Source organism: Ptychodera flava, chromosome 18 (assembly GCF_041260155.1).
Source record: "Ptychodera flava strain L36383 chromosome 18, AS_Pfla_20210202, whole genome shotgun sequence".
Lineage (NCBI taxonomy): Eukaryota > Metazoa > Hemichordata > Enteropneusta > Ptychoderidae > Ptychodera > Ptychodera flava.
The window spans coordinates 20,134,150-20,154,536 of NC_091945.1; the positions used below are offsets into that span (position 1 = coordinate 20,134,150).

The 20,387-nt window shown below is 38.9% G+C and overlaps 2 long non-coding RNA genes across 2 annotated transcripts; both read right to left on the reverse strand.

The window, feature by feature from the left end:
• Positions 1-1,045: 1,045 nt before the first annotated feature.
• On the reverse strand, positions 1,046-1,971 carry LOC139117106 (uncharacterized). Its single transcript, XR_011548456.1, has 2 exons — positions 1,877-1,971; positions 1,046-1,501 (listed from the first exon to the last, which is right to left on the reverse strand). It is a non-coding gene; the product is annotated as an uncharacterized lncRNA (long non-coding RNA).
• A 243-nt stretch (positions 1,972-2,214) lies between these two features.
• LOC139117107 (uncharacterized) lies at positions 2,215-9,589 on the reverse strand. The gene is made up of 2 exons (XR_011548457.1): positions 9,262-9,589; positions 2,215-2,581 (listed from the first exon to the last, which is right to left on the reverse strand). It is a non-coding gene; the product is annotated as an uncharacterized lncRNA (long non-coding RNA).
• Between the last annotated feature and the right edge of the window lie 10,798 nt (positions 9,590-20,387).

The window sequence follows — 20,387 nt, forward strand, 5'->3', positions numbered from 1 at the left end:
GTATTGAAAGCCATGCATCTGGTTTGAATAGGGAAATCCGTCTCCGAACTCGGCGATACGTGGGTATAGCAGCCATTCTGTTACCAAAGTTCCATTCTTTCTATTGCATATCGCAGCGGCCATCGCCGTGTATCGAACCACAAACGTGGTTTGGAAATGGTTTGAATTTAGTAAATTTTCGATGGGATTCGAACTCAAAACGTACGGCATCCAGTCACCTAGCGAATATAACGCAGTCGAGAAAGGTCTGTCGGCCAGACCACAGCACCTCGGCCAGTCTACAACCCCCGGTTTATGAGCTACAGTGTGCTTGAATCGTGTGAACCCTGCAAATTTCCGTATTATTCAGGCAAGGGTGATAATCGGTAGCTCCCGGTGTAATAGATAGTTTATGTTTCTCAGATAAACCTACGACTAACGGGAAGTTACAGTTATCATGGGCGCACAATAGAGGGATTACTGATGACGCACCATTTGCATACACTGGGCGGGAGTTTTTGAATTCTCATAGCGTCGCATTGACTGTATGATAATTTTGAATAATAATCATGATGGGCACTGACGTGACATAAGGGAGCGTTCAGTTATTATGCCGGGGGTGGGCCGGCAAATTCTTCCTGCGCATCAGTCAAAATAAGTGAACCCCCCCTACCCATTGTACCAAAAAAATTTATGACCCCCCCTTTCAAGATGACAAAAATTTCATGACCCCCCCCCCCCCTTGCTTGAGTAAATTAGCTGCACACACAAACACCTCAGGGGTATGGAGCGATAGGATCCCCCCCAAAAAGAGTTTAGATTTTTTCAAATGACCTTCCTTACAAACTCAAAAGGTGTCAATGCTCAGATTTCCCATTCTGACTTGTTATAATTTTGAAATTACCCTCAAAGGGGTTGGACAGAAATTACTGGTGGATCGCAATATTTTTGCGCAAGCGGTGTGTGTACATATTTTGATATTTGGATTTAATTAAAAATCAGCTGTTGATAATGTTGATTCACTATACAAGTGTAACGCTCATTTATTGGACACAGACACGATCACTGAATCCAACACGTTCTTTTATTTCCGACTCCACAGAAACTAAGGCAGAGCACTGGTTTGTTTACAAACACAGTAGTTTATAACATAAGACTAAAAGGAAAAAACCTGAAGGAAAAATAGAAAGAAACTCTGTATAAATATCACTTCAATATAGCATGCTGTGAAACACTAGCACAACAGTGATATCAGTCTCATAGAGGAAATTTACAATACAAGTCAAACACCAGGTAGATGCACTATACGGACAAGCAAAGGACTGTGCGCCCTCAGTGGCGAGTCACGGTATATATGGAAATGTATAGCATAACCTCTATAGGCATACAGATGAATAAACTTCACTGCTAAATACTCGTAAAAATGTGATACAAAAATACATTTCACAAACACTCACCCTGACTGTGACAGGTAAGGCTTTGAATGACAGCAACTCTAGTCTGAATCGATCGACTGTCTTACCTAAAGCAAATGGTAAATGCAGTGTAAAGCTATGGCACTCGCGGTAACACACAAACTATACAGTGTTTGCATAGAACTCTTCAAATCCATCAAACATGATAAAAACTCAAATCGGCAAGTTTCTCGGAGTCAATAAGAACTTTTTGAATCGATAAACCTAGCAGTAAACTCTGAAATACTCTCAAACAATGACTAGAAAAGTTTGAATAAGTTTCCTAGCAGCGATGTATACAAAGTCACATGGTTTGGAAAACGCTATGTATTTCTATGGCAGTTCACTGAGGCAAATACTACAGTACGGAAAACTGTAAATATCTCAGAAATCACTTGGAAACAACTGACAAAATCACATCGGATTAAAGTTCAACATCTTACCAAAGATATCTGCATATCGATTAAACTCTGATGGCATCTGACCACGGTAGATGGCTCAGATAGAAAGTAAATACGGAGCTAACTCAAACTCCAACTAATACAATCAAAGTAAAACTTAAGTTGCCCACGCGGAAATAGTTGAAAAATGCAAGTTTAATCGAATAATAGAATTTGTCACTACATAAATTTACAAAAAAATAGGATTTGCGTTCCTATGTTATAAAAGCAAGCATGGGGTCTCTGAAGTTACACGAGCGTATATAAATAATGACAGACCAAAATATTTCCATTGACAATGATTACATGACACATGAGTTTTAATAACTCTTTTACTAGAGTAAATGAAGCAAGACAATTAATTTTAATAAAATGAACAAACAATGTGCATTTTTCAAGTTACACTATACAATGACAAAGAACAAACTCAGGAATGTACACAACAATTACAATAAAGTTAGATAAAGTAAGACTTTTGAAGTGCAACTTTGGAAATAATTTGAGTTGTGACAAGAATGATTCAAGATGGGTTGTTTTGTTGGACTGTTATGCATTTCAAATTGTGTAGGAGCAATGACATGACCAAGTCAAAGTAAGTGAATTTGGTGTGATTGACAGTTGACATCTTTCACTATCGTTTCTGTGCTCCCTGGAGGTGAATGCCATGGGCTATAATTGGTTATTAATTATGGTCAGCCCTTCAGAAATCTGTTGAGAGAAAAAGGGATACATATATCAAAATATTTGCAAATATATGCAAATGAACTAATTATGATATGGGGAAACTCATGAAACTTTCAAAAATGTATTCAAAAAAATATAGCAAAATGTAAGTATGATGACTCATGGCATGCTCATTAAGCAAAAGCATATATGTTAAACGAAACTTGGATCAAATTCACTCCATTCAGTTTTGTTGATGGCTTAATTTAGCTAATTATAATATGAGATACTCATAAACTTCAAGCATGACTTAAAGTAAGTATAGCTGCTGAAGCTTAGAAGTCATATCAAATTAAGTTACAAATATCACATTCACTTTCAACATATAGCCCAAGTACAGAATTTCATTATGTACAAGTTTTAAATCAGAGTTACATGGTCATCATAAATGTGTTAGTAAATATAACCAATGTACTTCAAGAAGTCCAATCAAATGAATTTTGATACATTGCCTTATTAAAGTTTCATTACATCTTTGGATAAGATCAATAAGATTGTGTGACTTTCAGATTTTCTCCATTAAATAATGTCTTTAATTTACAATGTGCTTGACTGGCTGCCGGGGCTGGCTGCTGCTCTTTATTATCAAGCTGAGATCACAAACAACTACTCTGCTAGTGTTTATCTGCCAATGCATACGCACATGTGCATCTGCAACCCTTTTACCTGTTTACACGTTCACTCACTGAGCACAGCCGTCTTTCAAAGTTTTATTTTGATAAATGTATTCGTGAAGAAAGCAGATTCAAGTTTCGTTTTCGTTACTCTTCAGTGCAGATTTGTTTTCTCTAACTAAGTGAGAGCCGATTCCTAACAACCAAGGTCACGTAATTTGAAACTGTCTGCATCTCACGCACTACGTAGCTGCAATATGTGGCCTCCTTGGTCGACTGAGCCCGTTTCGATTACGATGTAAACTTGTACTCTTTCAACCGAGGGTTGATTAATGCGTTTCACACTAAGCATTGCCGAGATCCATGGCTCCAAATAAAGTTTACATGGCTAATTGTACTCCGCGAAATAGCGAAATGACGAAATGGCGAAATCACGATTTTCGATTTTTTCCAAATAGCAAAATAAACAAATAAAGAAACTACACACAGAGAAATTACCTGCCACCTAGAGTATGCTTTATAATCGTCTCCTACTCTTACTAGTACAACATTACATGTAAAACGCCATGTTGAACATCACTGAAATTGACCTCGGAATCAGATTCAGTTTCGAGTGACCGAACAAACAGCTGGCAGGTTTTTTTCCAAACCGACCAAAGTCATTTTCTGTCACATGAAAAGTATTTCGACCACAACAAGTTTATTACTGGTATGTGTTTTGCAGTATAAAGAAAAGGCACTGATTAGCGATGATACCATTGTCGGTTTAGTTTATTGTTTGGCCGCCGTTTTATCACATACTCCCGCCAAAACACGTGTACGCACGCTTACGCAAAATATTTTATCTTGGTACAAGAGATCTAAGGGACAAACCTTTAGATATTCGGAGGGGTGGTCAGAAACGGAAAAAAATTCAGAAGAGTTTGGCGGGAAATATCTTCACACTATATTGCAAAATAAACAAAATATTTAGAACACAATTGAGTAAAATAAATCTGCAAGACTCAGAAAAATAATTATCTATTCTCATTTGAAAAAAAAAAAGAAAATTTTGAAATTTTCAGTTGTACAAATTTTTTTTCACAATCCGATCGTGACCACTCCCTCCCAAAATCTAATGGTCTGTCCCTAAGCCTGGAGGTATACGTGGTTCTCTGCGCTGTCAACTTCCGGGTTCGCGATCGCGCGATTTCGCCGAATTATCGTACTTTCGGTGCTAAACTTCGATGTTGAGAATCGAAACATGTGCAGATTCACTTAATCTGACTTTGTTCAGATGAAACTCAGCAGATTTTCTTATCAATTTCCAACCTACACGGCATACACATGGGTTTTGGAATCCACCACAGGCTCTAGAGTCAATGCAGGCGAACCGCTAGCCGCCACTGATACAATAAAATTGATTTTTATTGTATCAGTGGCGGCTAGCGGTTCGCCTGCATTGACTCTAGAGCCTGTGGAATCCACCGTGCAGATTGCAGTGTGCACCCGGGTATTTCGGCTTAACATCGATTATACAGCATACTCTAGTGGCAGGTAATTTCTCTATGTGTAGTATCTTCATTTCTTCATTGTGCAATTTGAAAAAAAATCGTGATTTCGTCATTTCGCCTTTCGCTATTTCGCTGTGTACAATTAGCCAGTTTACATCCATTTACCAGCACAATGCAAGGTGCAATTACACTCTCGAGTGAAGTCGACCGTCATACACTTGCACAAAGAGAACGGCAACCACTGTCAAGGGCATACCACCACTTTACGGCAAACATAGAAAACAGTCAGTTGACTCCGCGTACGTTGGAGAGAACATGTCGCAAAACTCTAATTTTACGACTTTTTTGTGTTTTACAACAGCAAGCGATGTCGGGCGGATTTTCAAGGGTTTTCAGAAAAAAAAAATTCTCAGAGTTGAAGGACTTAACATGATTGTAGGCGTGTAGAGACGTAATGAAATACCTTTTGAAGCTTGAATTGTCCAGAGCTTAGTTAATTCAACCGCTGGTGCACTTGCCCATCGGACGGGAAGCATATTGATTTTTATACTTGCCGAACGCAAAATTCACCAGCCACGGCCCGGCGTCGGGCGATAGGAATTTTTGAGCCCTGTACTGGCTAATGAATTGCAAGTATTTATTATTATTTAAATCACGCAGGCTGCGGTTTTGCTGTGTTTTCAAAATGTCACAACATGCTTTTATCTTGTGCTGTATGACTGCATATGCAGCTATCACAGAGGGCAACAACATGTCAAGTGTACAAAAGCTGCTGTCATCGATATGGAGATTAGCCAATCACAAGTTTGGATTCACGCTATGTTTTCATTCATGCACAAATGTCGCAATTAGTTTGTTTTATTTTGCTAACGAGTTTTTCCGCCGTCAGACAACGCGTCTTCCTTCAGTATTCCTTCATTCAAGCCGTAGCATCGATGACATGATGACCCAAAATTTAGTGGTAGAAAAATACCACCAGAAAAAAAAATTGGTGGCAGATTGACATGTTTTGGTGGCAAATGCCACCATTGCCACCGATTATTTCGAACACTGTATTGTATCATATTGTTGCACCAAAATCGATCCGTTACGATGCTTGAATCTGCATGCCGAAGCTGAACTGAACGGAAAATTGCAAGTATAATGTACATATACTAAACAAAAATTACTATTTTGCGACATTGTCAAATCCCCACCTGTTGGGCGTGTAGCGATCAAATTTGCAGCTGCCGGAATACGATGTCCGATCAATTTCTCTGCACTCCCGTCCCCGCGGAAAACACTGATAAGTGAATTACACGGAATAACAAAAAAAAACCCCAAAAAACCCCCCAGAAAACCGAAAACTAAACAAAACGCAATAAAACCTAGCTTTGATACCCCATACCAGCGGGAACAGAACACTGGTTCAAAGATCATGACGCCCATTGGCTATACAAAGTCTTCAAAAGTCATGCGTTAAAACAAAGTCTGTTTTCGATGATATTCACATGGTTAGGCCTACGTTATACAACTTTAGAGTCCTATTTGAACATAAGGCTACACGAAAAATACGAAACAAATAAAAAAATATAACGAACAGCTATCGACAATTTCACAATCTTGCAAGACAATTAAGACATACGGCTGGACACTTGGGCGATATCGAACACCGTTCGGGCCTCCGGCCCATTCATTTTGTCAAATTGATCCGTTACAGAGTTGTTATTCCACAGGGAACTTAGTAATCTTGTTGTTGTTGTTGTTGTTGTTGTTGATGATGGTGGTGATGATGATGTTGACGATAATAAAAAATATTAAAAAACAATGTCTCATTCCTTGCTGTTGTTTGTCGATGTTGTAGATAATTGTAAAAGAAAACTGTAATCGTGATCAAAAAACGACGTAGGTCGCCCAACGTCACTCCCGTCCTATTATACAACCAAGGGTGGAATCGAGATGCCCCTGATCAAGGCTCATCAGCCACCTTCAAGGCCCAGACAAAAACACCCATTCACGAGCGATCGATTGAAAAGTGCTATCATAGGCACTGAAATTTATCTCACTGACCTAATTTGGGCTTCACTTGAACTACCGACCTGCAAACGAGTGGAAAAAACGGCGATTTCCAAGTCGTACCCGGTCAAAATCGATCACATTTGAACTTCCCGGTCGATGGTGACGGCGCTTTCGTCACTGGGCATTTAAATTGACCAATTGGGGGCCCTGTAAAGGCTGCTTCGGCCAGCTCTCATTACCAATACATGAGGAGGCTTGTCCCAACGCAAAATTTCACTACAGTTTAAACTTCGCGGTCTCAACTTCATTGAATTTCTATTCTTGTAGAATAATACTTATATATGGATACCAATGACAAATCAACCCGTCATTTACTGTAAACTATCACCTGGAATACTCATTCACAACGATAATGTACACTCGCTCAAGTACGAGCCCGGATGTTGATTACGCTTGTATCCTTGTAACGGGGGAAAGTCAAATACACGGAAGTGTACGCTCTAACTATCGACAGTATATCCTGACGTAAAATGGCAGATTTCCTGACAAAGAGTTGGAAATTCTCCGTTTATCTGCATGACTATGAAGGTTTTTCTACGTTTTTTCGCGTACTTTTGAACGTTACACGTACGCGTACGAGCAGGGAGCATTGAAACATAAACAATCGGCTGGCCGAAGCAGCCTTTACAGGGCCCCCAATTGTCAATTTAAATGCCCAGTGACGAAAGCGCCGTCACCATCGACCGGGAAGTTCAAATGTGATTGATTTTGACCGGGTACGACTTGGGAAATCGCCGTTTTCCACTCGTTTGCAGGTCGGTAGTTCAAGTGAAGCCCAAATTAGGTCAGTGAGATAAATTTCAGTGCCTATGATAGCACTTTTCAATCGATCGCTCGTGAATGGGGTGTTTTTTCTGGGCCTGAAGGTGGCTGATGAGCCTTGATCAGGGGCATCTCGATTCCACCCTTGGTTGTATAATAGGACGGGAGTGACGTTGGGCGACCTACGTCGTTTTTTGATCACGATTACAGTTTTTTTTTACAATTATCTACAACATCGACAAACAACAGCAAGGAATGAGACATTGTTTTTTAATATTTTTGATTATCGTCAACATCATCATCACCACCATCATCAACAACAACAACAACAACAACAACAACAACAAGATTACTAAGTTCCCTGTGGTTATTCATTCGTAAATGTTCATGACCCCGGGACGAATATCGGTGTTTTGATGCATTCATTAATGATTGACAGATAAATGTATCAAAGTTAACAAATTTTACAAATTTCACGTAGCTGACAAATCCTGTGATTGGCAGCGTTTAGATAATGGTTGCCGCGTTCTCGGAATTCAGTCTGTTTTACCCAGAAACGAACCGCTGGTCTCCATAGTTACGATGCAAATTTTGGCCTTGAAGTGATCAGTATTTCAATCCGTGGTTAATGTTGTGTTAAACATTGTAACTCAATCGTGTTTTTGCTGTCGTTTTTAATATTGCAACTTTCTGAATAGTGGAATTTCACTTGCAGAATGGACGTCTTTCATACGTTTATGATTGCGGCTTCTTGGATGGTTCAGTACGCAAGGGGTAATAGTTTGCCTGTAAGTTTCATGGGGAAAAAGCGATAGCGGTTACAGAGTTGCTCTCGGCCTCTACATTTCACAAAAATGTCAGTATCGAAGTTTTCATCTTTTAAACTGTTGTCGCCATTTTGATTTCGACTTTCAAATCTTAAACTTGTCACTTAGGAATTTGTTTTGGCGTACGCGATTGCTACTACGAGCAGCTGGTTTGCCAATGTCGGTTTCGCGTTCATCACACGTCCTGTAGACGACAGACTGCCAAAGTATATTGCTTGAATTTCACTATCACTTCACCATCAATGCTTTCATCTAACGTTTATCCTTCGATTCACGCTATTATAAGACCGCGAACATTTAGCAACTCAAGTTGTGCGTGTATGATATGAAACACGGCAGGAATAAAAAAACAGCGCAAGGAGATACACGCGCACCGGTACATGTCACTGCCCCTCGTGAAGGGACTGTGTTTATGTCGATAAAATAAATAAAATAACACCATTGAAAATGGTATGCTGGACGAGAGAGAGAGAGAGAGAGAGAGAGAGAGAGAGAGAGAGAGAGAGAGAGAGAGAGAGAGAGAGAGAGAGAGAGAGAGAGAGAGAGAGATGAACTGGTAACTGCTCTACCGTATCTTTCTCATGTTGATTTACATTCTACAAAGCTACGAGAAAAAGCCGATCGATTTTTTTTTCCACTGAAAATGGAGCGTAAACATTCAAATGAAATAACACAAACTCACTTTTATTTCTGGAGCCTTGGGTAATCTATAAAGCACTATAAGGCTAAATCTGTATTGAGAAAGGGGTACTGTATAGAGATACTTTCAGTCGAGCGAAACGTCAATTGGGAAAGGGCAACGCGTACGGCAGTTGGCAGAAGTTATCGGAGCTATATCTATGCTTATTTATTTGTAGTCCTGTGATCAGACATGATTCGTAACACTCTGAAAAAGCCATAAAATAACTTACCTGCTGTATATCAACAACATATAACTGTATGGTTCTCAAAGACAGCTACGTTAAATACGTCAATCTGCAACAGTCATACCGATCACGGTTGCCAGCAGGTACATTATGTCGGCCTTGGATCCGGATCAACTGCGTTCATGACGACATTGACTATGCGCTTGCGCACTTGATGTTGCACGTGATCTAGGGCTGGACCCTTAGTACTAAAGGGTGGGGTTTTTAATACTCTATATAACTTTTGTCTCCATAGGACCTTGCCACCAATTTCCTTATTTTGATGTTTGTTTTTTTAAATAAAAGTTTCATCAGCCTGTTACACAGTACTGGAGATTTCCCATCATGATTGGTACCCTCGGAAACTCTTCAGTGGTCTACTGTGTCTCCCATGTGTACATATATTCACAGACTGGTTTTTAAAATTCTGAAAACGTACCTTTATGGACACCTTTCTTCTAAAATCCTATTTCAAATGATTTAGAAAAATGTGCTTGATTGAGAAAGAAGATAGCATTTTTGTAATTTTTTGCACTGATTGTGTCTTCAGCAATACAGAATAAGGTGATGGAAAGTAGGGAGACTAGTTGCACTTACGGTATTTTGTGAAACAAATGGATATTGATTTATTCCAAGCAGAAAGACAAAAGAAATTTACATGCTGACTTTTCAGAGAATGACCCTTCAGTTTGTCATAATTTACTACCCAAAAGTCTGGCATTTATAGTACCTACAGAATGACTTGTATGGTTACTTAATGATTTCTTTGGAATTTATAGAGATATATGTAAACATACTTTAATAGATGTAATTAATTATACATCTAGAGGTTTTATATTACTGCTTTCAGGCATAACGATAAAAAGTTATAAACATTCTAACGTTGTGTGTACAAATCAAACTGAATTGTGGATAATTTATTGTACCGTGTGTTAATGCTACCCTAAGGTAGAATAAGTAGACTACCAAGAGGCTCAGTATGCAAAATTTACTCATGGCATAGGATTGCGTATAGAAATGTTCGAAAACATACTAGGAATAGAGGCAATTTTCTGGTATTTCCACAACTGATTCACTGAAAGATGCTTTGTTGAAAAATATAAAACCATGTCACCATGCTTGATTTAAGACAACGTCATAGTTTTAGGGTTTCCTTTGAGAAGCCACTGATGCAAAAGTGCTGACTCGGCACTTTCTCATAAGTTTTAATATATTAAATAGGTGGCATCTTTGTTATTGGATCAGTAACTTCATACCTTATGTTTATATCGAAAATACTACATGTAGAAGACATGTATTTCACCACTGTAGTAATGAAATGTACATGGCATTTTGTCAACTTTGGTCAATACAATACTGATATATATTCCTTAGTAGGAAAGTCTCTTAAATATGTTAATTTGTTATTGTAATGCAAATATGCTAAACCACTTAGAGTACTGTGGTATCAGAGTATTTTCAATTTATTTAGCAAGTTTTGTCAACTTTGGTCAGGTCAATGCACACATATATCTGTGATGAGAAAGTTAGTTGCATACACAAATGGACAGTGTCATTCTTTGTCATAATTCTTAGACAGACAAACAAACAGACAGACAGACAGATAAACACAAAGACAGATATACACAGAGAATTTAAAACGTCAGTAGCACAAAAGCTCATTCGAATGAACACACAAGCTAAAAACCCTAGTCATGTAATACTCTTCCAAGTCCTCTGTGCCCCACTCCTTATAATTTAGTGCATCCTCCCTTGCTATGTAAATGAGCAAAAATAAGTCAAAATATTACTTCAAAAATTAATTTCTGCTGAACTATGCAACCAACAGACCCCAAAACTTTGTCAGATCAAGTTTCCATCCTAAAGATTCTGTGTACCTATTTTCATGACATTTGATGAATGAGTTTGAGAGATATCGACGATACAAATCCATAACACACACACACAGACAGACATACATATTACAGACACACATACAGACTAACAAACGCCAACCTATGACATTGGCCCACTTAGGTGGGCTACGCCCACCGCGTGGGCCAAAAATGGCGGAATGTGATATAGCAAATACGCATGCGCATGTGTTTAATTTGCTCACGTCACACACTTCCTGCTTGATGGTTGGTGTCTCAACAACCAAGCAAAAGCTACAAGCTAATTACATTTAGTTTGAGAAATCATCTGCATAATCAAAAGATTTGACTGTGCTATATTAGTCAACACTTGCGAGTCAATCTGAAAAGCAACAGTAGATTCTTTCACAGCAGATTTGGGCAAATGAAAAGGGTTAGAATGACATCCGGCATTCTCACGACTTGTACGTCGAAGTCCTACAGTCTTCTTCTGTCAGCAAGGGCTCTGGACTCTGTCTGATATCCACCTTGTCTGTAAGATTCTTCACCACTTTCTCAGTACCAGGTTGTGCAGAGCTATGAGTATTCTTGTCAGAGGGCTGCTTCCCTGCTTTGACTGAAGTACTAGGCTCACTACCATAGGTTGAAATTACTTTTCCTCTGGGTTTCCGGTCTGATCAGCTGTACTGCTTCTGGTGATGCGGAACATAACTGCTCCCAGCGAATACAATCAACGCCATAGTCAAATTCATCATCATCTGACTCACTACAGGACGTATCTTCACTAACAGGACGTATCTTCAGACTTAACCACATCAGTGGGAGTACTGTCAAGTTCCATGTCTTTTGCAAGGCTTCTGGAATCAACATCTCTCCACGATGAACAGTCTTTTTAGGTCGTCCTCCATCGACAGGCTCAACAACATAGGTGTTCCCACCTGTGTCAAGTCGATCAACCACTATATATGGTTCTGGACTCCATACATCTTGTATTTTATTCCGTCCTCTTGTATTTCTATTCCGCAGAAACACTCGAGCACCGACTGGTAAGTCTGTCTTATCAGCCTTACGGTCATTTCTGGTTCTCCTCCTCAGGGCCTCACGCTCTGTTTTCTTTGAGGCCATATCATATGCATCCATCAACTTCTGGTGATGCTCAGCAATCCACTCTTCCACCTGACTATTGTCGTCGGCATCCACCTCAATTCCTAGTAAATGATCCACAGGGAGTGAAGGTTCTCTACCAAAGAATAAGTAATGCGGTGAATACCCAGTAGACGAATGGGGTGTACTGTTGTATGCATATACCAACTCTGGCAGCAACTCTGGCCATTTACGCTTCTTCTCAGGGGGTAGAGTGCGTAAACGCTCGTGCAGGGTGCGATTAAATCGTTCGCATTGCCCGTTCCCTTCCGGGTGGTATGGGGTCGTGCGACTCTTCACAATGCCATACACCTTACAGAGTTCACTGATGAGTTTGCTCTCAAAATTCCGACCTTGGTCGCTGTGTATTCTACGTGGCACTCCAAACCTCACAAACCAATCACGAACCAGGACTCGCGCTACCGTTGTGGCTTTCTGGTCTCGCGTGGGGATGGCTTGAGTGAATTTCGTAAACACATCTGTTAGCACAAGAACATTCTCGATACCATTGGTTCCAGGTTCTAAAACGGTAAAATCCATGGCTAGTACCTCCAAAGGCTTCGTAGCAGTGAGGGATCCTATAGTTGGGTGGAGTCTCTTCCCTGCTTTGGCCAAGGTACAGCGTTTACATCTGTGACAATAGTCGGTTGCATCAGAGACCATGTTGGCCCAATAACACCTACTCCGAAGAAGGGCAATCGTCTTCTCAGACGCCTGGTGTCCAACCTGGTCATGTACAGCAAACAATACTTTACTCTTGAGTGAGTCAGGAAGTAATAGCTGTCTAACTTCACGTCCGGTTTCATGTACAATGCGGTACAAAACACCATTATCTTCTTTGATTCTCTTCCAACCTCTGAGTAGTTTACGTGTTGATTTGGTCTCTTTCATCAGCTGTCTATTTGTTGGCGGGTGTTTGTTCTCCCAATAGTACCATAGTCTTCCTATGTGGTCCATCAGCTTTCTGGAGTCTGGCAAGTTCATCCCTGGAACTGTGGGGAAAGTAGAAACAGTCTTTGGTTCCATCTTAGCAGATCTTGTACGTATCTCATTCAAGTAACACATCTGTAGTTGTGTGATGAACCTGTTGTCTGACAGCATCTGGTAAAGGCTGAGGTAGTCTAATGGTTGCAGTATGGTTGACAAGGGTTTCACTTGTAGTTTCCTCCAACCGTACAGATCTTGGTTCATTACCATGGCTGACCTTCCTACTGAGCGCATCAGCATTTCTGTTACTCTTACCGGAGCGATACTTGATAGTGAACGTAAACTGTGCAAGTTCTGCGGCCCAACGTGTTTCAGTGGCTCCCAACTTGGCTGTTGACTGTAGATAACTCAAAGGATTGTTGTCTGTATAAACTACAAACTCAGATCCAATCAAAAGGTCACGGTACTTCTGGGTTACTGCCCATTTCAATGCTAGCAGCTCCAACTTCATACTGGAGTAGTTGTTCATGTTGCGTTCATTAGGCTTCAAACTGCGGCTGGCGTACCTAGGACGACAATTCTGTCACCTTGCTTCTGTGAAAGCACTGCTCCTAAACCTTGGAGGCTTGCATCAACCTCAAGTATGAAAGGTAGGTTGAAATCCGGGTAGCCCAATATAGGTGCCGAAGTCAAGACTTGTTTCAAAGTATTAAAGGAATCTTCACATGACAGATCCCAGCGGTCTCGAATCACACATGCAGTACGCTTCTGCTTGACTTTCTTGCCGGTCTTCTCATCTGCAGAGGGGCTCCTCAGCAGGTTTTGCAGGGGTGCTGCAATGTTGGCATATCCTTTCACAAACCTCCTATAGTATCCAGACAAACCTAAGAATCCACGGAGTTCTCGCTCAGACTCCGGTCGAGGCCACTCTCGTACGGCTCGTACTTTCTCTGGATCAGGGCCTGTCCCTTCACTGGTCACCAAATGTCCTAAGAAGTGAACAGTGGTGTGGAATAGTTGACATTTCTCAGGCTTGACCTTCAAGTTAAGGTTTGATAGGCGTGAAAGAACCAAGTCAAGTCTTGCTAAGGTTTCCTCGAATGTGGATCCGAAAACCAATATGTCGTCTAAGTAGATCAGGAGAGTTGAAAATTCAAATCTCCGAAAGAAAAGTTTGAATAAGTTTCCTAGCAGCGATGTATACAAAGTCACATGGTTTGGAAAACGCTATGTATTTCTATGGCAGTTCACTGAGGCAAATACTACAGTACGGAAAACTGTAAATATCTCAGAAATAACTTGGAAACAACTGACAAAATCACATCGGATTAAAGTTCAACATCTTACCAAAGATATCTGCATATCGATTAAACTCTGATGGCATCTGACCATGGTAGATGGCTCAGATAGAAAGTAAATACGGAGCTAACTCAAACTCCAACTAAAACAAAAATGGCGGAATGTGATATAGCAAATACGCATGCGCACGTGTTTAATTTGCTCATGTCACACATGGTATACATATATTTTCTCATACATGTTGAGGAATCTATGTAATACTTTCTCAATGCAAAAACTATATCTATGCATTTATAGATATTTGATAATTTACATAAATGTACTTAAATGAAATAGGGTTGTTACAACTGGCATGTAGACAAAAAGTTAGACCTTAGAATTTCACCAAAAATGTTCATCCACTATACATGGGAGTCAATGATAAAATTGTGAATATTTTTTTTCCAATGAAAAACTTGGTATACTTGTGCATATACAGACGATCAATAATTAACATAATTGTACTTGATTAGAATATGGTGGTTAAAGGTGCATATTATGTGTACAAGAAATCTGATCATGGAATTTCACTGAAAATGTTCATCCACTACACATGGGAGTCTATGAGGAAAGTATGAATATTTTTTTTCCAATACAAAAATAGGTAAACCCATGTATTTATGTACTCTCGATTATTGATATTAATGTACTTGATTAGATTAGGGTGGTAACAAAAGGATGTGTTCGCCAGAAATTGGATTTTGGAATTATACCAAAATGTAGATTCACTGTACATGGGAGTCTATGAGGAAAATATGAATAATTTTTTTCCAATACAAAACTATCAAAATCTGTGTATTTATAGGCATTTGATAATTCATTTTAAAGTACTTAGTTAGCCTAGGATGGTTAAAGGTTGATATGTGTGCAAGAAATTAGATTTTGGAATTTCACCGAAATGCTGATTCACTATACACTGGAATCTATGAGAAAAATAAGAATAATCTTTTTACAATGCTAAACTAAATTAATTTGTGCTTTTATAGGTGTTTGATAATTGATACAAATGTACTTGATTCAAATAGGGTATTTAAAGTTATGATGTGGACAACAATTATGATATTGGAATTTCACCTAAAAGTATTATTTAACTTTTCATGGTACTAGTAGTCTCAGTACAGGTAACTGTTAAATAATTTCCCTGACAAAACTTGCTATATCTCTAATATGTAAGTAATAGGAATTGTTCATTGCCCTCAGTGCAGTGAGCTTGATTTACAATAAGACAAGCCTCAGAGTTGTCAAGTCAAGATGTTCATGTGACAGATAATTATACTTTTGTTCAGATTTACAGGTGAATAACTTCAGAGAATGAAATCATGCAACGAATCATTTTTATCTCCGAATATTTCTGAACACTGAAACTGCTATTTGACGGGACGGATACTTATGAAAATTAAGTGACCCCCCTCTGAGCTGTTTGAAAAATACATGCGACCCCCCCTTTGCAGTTTTCAAATTTGAGGTGACCCCCCCCCCTGGATTTTGCCGGCCCACCCCGGCCATAATAACTGAACGCTCCCTAAGTATATAAAGAGAGGTCAAATGGTTGTACAGGGAACACATTTTGAAACATATGCGTTCTACGAGAAAAAATGGAATATTTTTCAGGTTATTTTCGACTCAAGAGTAGGCGCTATATATTCACAGACATCAAATGCAAGATTTAATGACAATGAACACCTGAAACATGGCAAAATTATGGGGTTATGGGACCAAACACGGCAAGTCCGGTCAGTAGCATGGCTTTTTACATTTGCGTTTATTTACGATAATCCAGGTTTTATATGGAAAGTTCCTGTTTAACCATCCCGCCCAGTGTTTGCCAACGACCGACGTTACTACGACGTTGCCTATTGTGCGCCCACGGCGCTGAACCTTGAACTTTTTTGGTGGCGGTTTTTGGGCATGGCTCTGCATAATGAGTGTGTTGGTTAATTTGATAATTGCGATCTTTCGCATTATCTGCGTAATCTGCTTGCTATCAAACCACGCTAAAAATTAATGTAAGTAAAGCCTTCGTTTCCCGGTTCGTTTCACTTATACTATGGCAATGCTCGAAAGAAAAAGAAAAAAGAAAAGAAAGAAAGAAAAATTATTTTCATCACAGGAGCTTGCTGAGTGGATTTACTGAAGTTTAGAGGTCATGTCAACGTTTATTATTAGAATGATTCGGCTACTTATTATGCTGTTGCCATATGTACACACTGAATTGGCGCCGTATACTTAGTGGAAATAAGTCGACTAGAGCCTTTACAAGATTGGGTGATGACGCTTACTTGCTCACCTTGAACTGACAGATACTGTTCAGATTTCTTGCAAGTTTTGTATAATTCTTGTAAGAGAAGTAAAAAAAATTATGTTTTTATCAGGGCGGAAGACATGAAAATTACTTGTAAAAAGTGGATAAGTTTATTTGTTTGCATGTTTGCGTATTAAGGGTCACTAAGCAACTAACACCATAGAAATTCACAAAGTAACATCGACAAAGTGTTTGAGGTGTCACTACAAAAGCAATTTGTTGGAAGAATTAAAACTACACACATCTATCAATTTAAACCGCGAAAAGGCAAACTGGGCGTGATTGAATTTAAGGTTCCAAGACAAGAAATTGATCTTTTTAATCTAACAATTGTCTGGTGGTTAATAAGCTCAGAACATCCGTAAATTGTACATTTCCTGAAGCCTATAAGGGAACATTTTAGTGGGAACATTTTAGTAAAATAGTGTCACCATTGTTTACATAACTATCACGTGACAGGTAATTTGCATAACCTTTCAGAAATCGGTTTCCCTATGTTTTGTCTCAATTCTTCAAAATATCTAACTCAACCTTTCTGGAATGCAAGCTGTCACAACGGTTTTACAGAGTGTGTCTCAGATTTGTTTATATCTTGCTTAGTGCTTTTTGGAGCACAATTTTAAAGAAATCAACTAGGATTAAATTCACCGCTCTGGAAGTTTTTCTGACATAAAAATTGTTCAAGAAGGTTTAAAAAATTTCTGAGACACACATTTTTGAAGATCTTTAGGACGGCTTGCACTCACACAAATTTCAGCCTTATATCTCAAAGCATTGATACAAAACATAGGGCAAACCGATTTTTGAAAGGTTATGTAAATTACCTGTCACGTGATAGGTTTGTAAACAATGGTGTCACTATAGTAACCAAAATGTTTCCCTGTATCCAGGTTTTGCGAAAAAATATAATTTACGGGGGTTCTGAGCTTATTAACCACAAGAGAATTGTTAGCTTAAAAAGATCAATTTTTGTCTTTGAACTTTAACACTTGATCTACATGGGCAGATTTGACCAATTGCTCTGTCTAATACTAGTATTTATAACTTGTTAGAGAAAACAATAAATAACCCTTACATTACGGGCCAATCGATTTCTTCTCCGTATCTACCTGTTTTCGAGGTTGGTGACCCTGATGTGTTCTGAGCGAATATACACAAGAATGAATGAATACTGCATGGAGCTCAGTACAGCCTCGTTTTAATTATAGATCAAAGTTCGCCAATTTTACAATTTTGATGGCAGGGTACTCATATTCAGTGTGACCCTTATATCGACTGTATGACCTCTTGTCTCTTGGCTCTGTTTGACCCTGCTGCTTACAGTTGTCACGATTGAATCACGCGGTGCACAAGTGGGCAAAGTAAATGGCAAGGATAGTTTTTTTTCGAATGACAAATAATCAAGACACCTTAAACAAAGCGTTGGATTGTAAATTAAAATGAAATATTGATCAGTTAATAACATGTCACTGTTGATGTTTCATTGCATGTTGCTCCAGATGACGTAATGTAACTTCATTTGTAGGTCTGACCAATTTTGCTGATTGACATATATAAAGACCTTTGGCGTTGCCTTGTTAAACTTGATGCTACTTAAAATGTCGCTTTGGCAAAGTTATTGAAGCAAAAAGGCTGGAGCAGGCTAAATTTCATGACACTGGCTTCCAAGCTGCAGTATGTGGGTAACTGATCTCGTAAGCAGCAATTTTTGAAGTCCTTGTTAAACACATCGGATCCATTTTCAAGATAGTTAAGGGGCAACAATAGTATTTTTTTCAGTTTTCTTCCTCTTTTATTGTCTCATATGAAATATAGGTGCAGTATATCATATTTTCCATATTACTCACTTAAACTCATTCAGTCATACTCTTTTGCAGTGTGTTGTGTCAACTTTCAATAATTCGCAACTTACCACGTTGAAGCAAATTTGGTATTTTCCTTCCGCGGATCATAATTGTCATGAGAGAGTGCTGAATTTGACACATGAGTTCAATATATCACTAAATACATACATTCCTACCAGGAATCAGTCTGTAAGTTTGTCATTTATATGCTTGTGGTTTTTTTTTCACGAGGAAATTTACATTTTGCTTGCCCGTGTCGTTTGATTTAATCGTAGGCCTCAACTCTCCCCACTCCTTGTCTGTGTCCTGATCAATGTAGTTTGTACCACTGAGGGGTAAACGCTATTTTTCCAACTATCTTCCTCTCTCAATTTATCACCTACTTTAAACATGCCAAAAGCTATTCTGGAATTTACAGGGACTCACAAAAATTCGTGATATCACATCTTAGAGCACTCGGTAACCAATATGTTTAGTATAAAAATCGATACATCGATTTTCATCAAGCTGTAAACAGAAGTAAGAACGGTTCTGAGGCTAAATGCTTCTCTTCTAAACGCAGATGATTGAGTGATCCCGTGCTCACAAACAAGTTTCAGCAAGTTGGCGTTTCAAAATATACCGCATCTCTAAGCAACACACATGCCAATCAGCAAATTGATCAAACCTACAAATGCAGATATACGACGTCATATTAAGCAATTCAATACAACAAAACATCCAGTTAGCTATGAGAGATAATACTTTACAGTAAATCAGAATTATTAAAATCTGCTACTTGACGGTCAAATTTTGTCAAAATGACCGTAAAGCTTTTCACATGACCGTGGGTGAAAAATTCAAATTCTGGAGACCAGCAATGACATGATATTTAATATCTAAACAAACAAAGGGCTAAAATTAACATAACACAAAGTAAGGTGGCATTGGCGCAGAAGTATAGGCGTGTCTGAATTAATAATACATATTCTCGCAAATAGATTGTTTACTTCACTCCTGTTAGATTCTTGTATATCGTAAGCAAGGTAAGTTTGTAACTCATGTTTCATTTGCCTGGACGTGATTGTTTTTTCAAGTAATTTTATAATGTAATATGTTTCTTTGAGTAACTTGGAAAATGTGATTTATAACGTACCTTTGTAAAGTGAGAGAGAAATGAAATGAGTCAAGTAACGCGGGCAGAGTACAAAAGAATATGGCCCCTTAAAACACAAGCATAGAAATGAAGAACGTACGTACTGCTACCTGATTGGAAATTATACATTAACTCACAAATTGCACTTATGTGCTAAATTTAGTACCCTGTCAGCAATTGGCAATTATGAGCCGTGGGAAAGTCAATACCAGATTGTTGGAGCGCAGAGATTTGCAGACAATGAAAAAATAAAAACAAACGCTGCAAAAGAGTGTCTTATAAAACGGGATGAGTTTCAGGAGCTTAGAACATATGATGTAAAGCGACTATGTTTCATGTGATTGAGAAATTGTAAGAGGAAGAACATTTACAAAAATACCGTGGTTGCCCCTCAGTGGCGGAAATCATATTGCTAGGCGAGGGTCGGATCTCTGTTGATCATGATTTCAAAAATTGCAACGGCAGCCATGTAAGTCATTATCGATAAATTTTGCCTGCTCCGGCATTTTAAATTTCCTTTTTTATTCGATGGCATTTGTCGCAGAGTGATGTTAAGGAGCACCAAATAAATGGTAAGATTGTAACAAAAT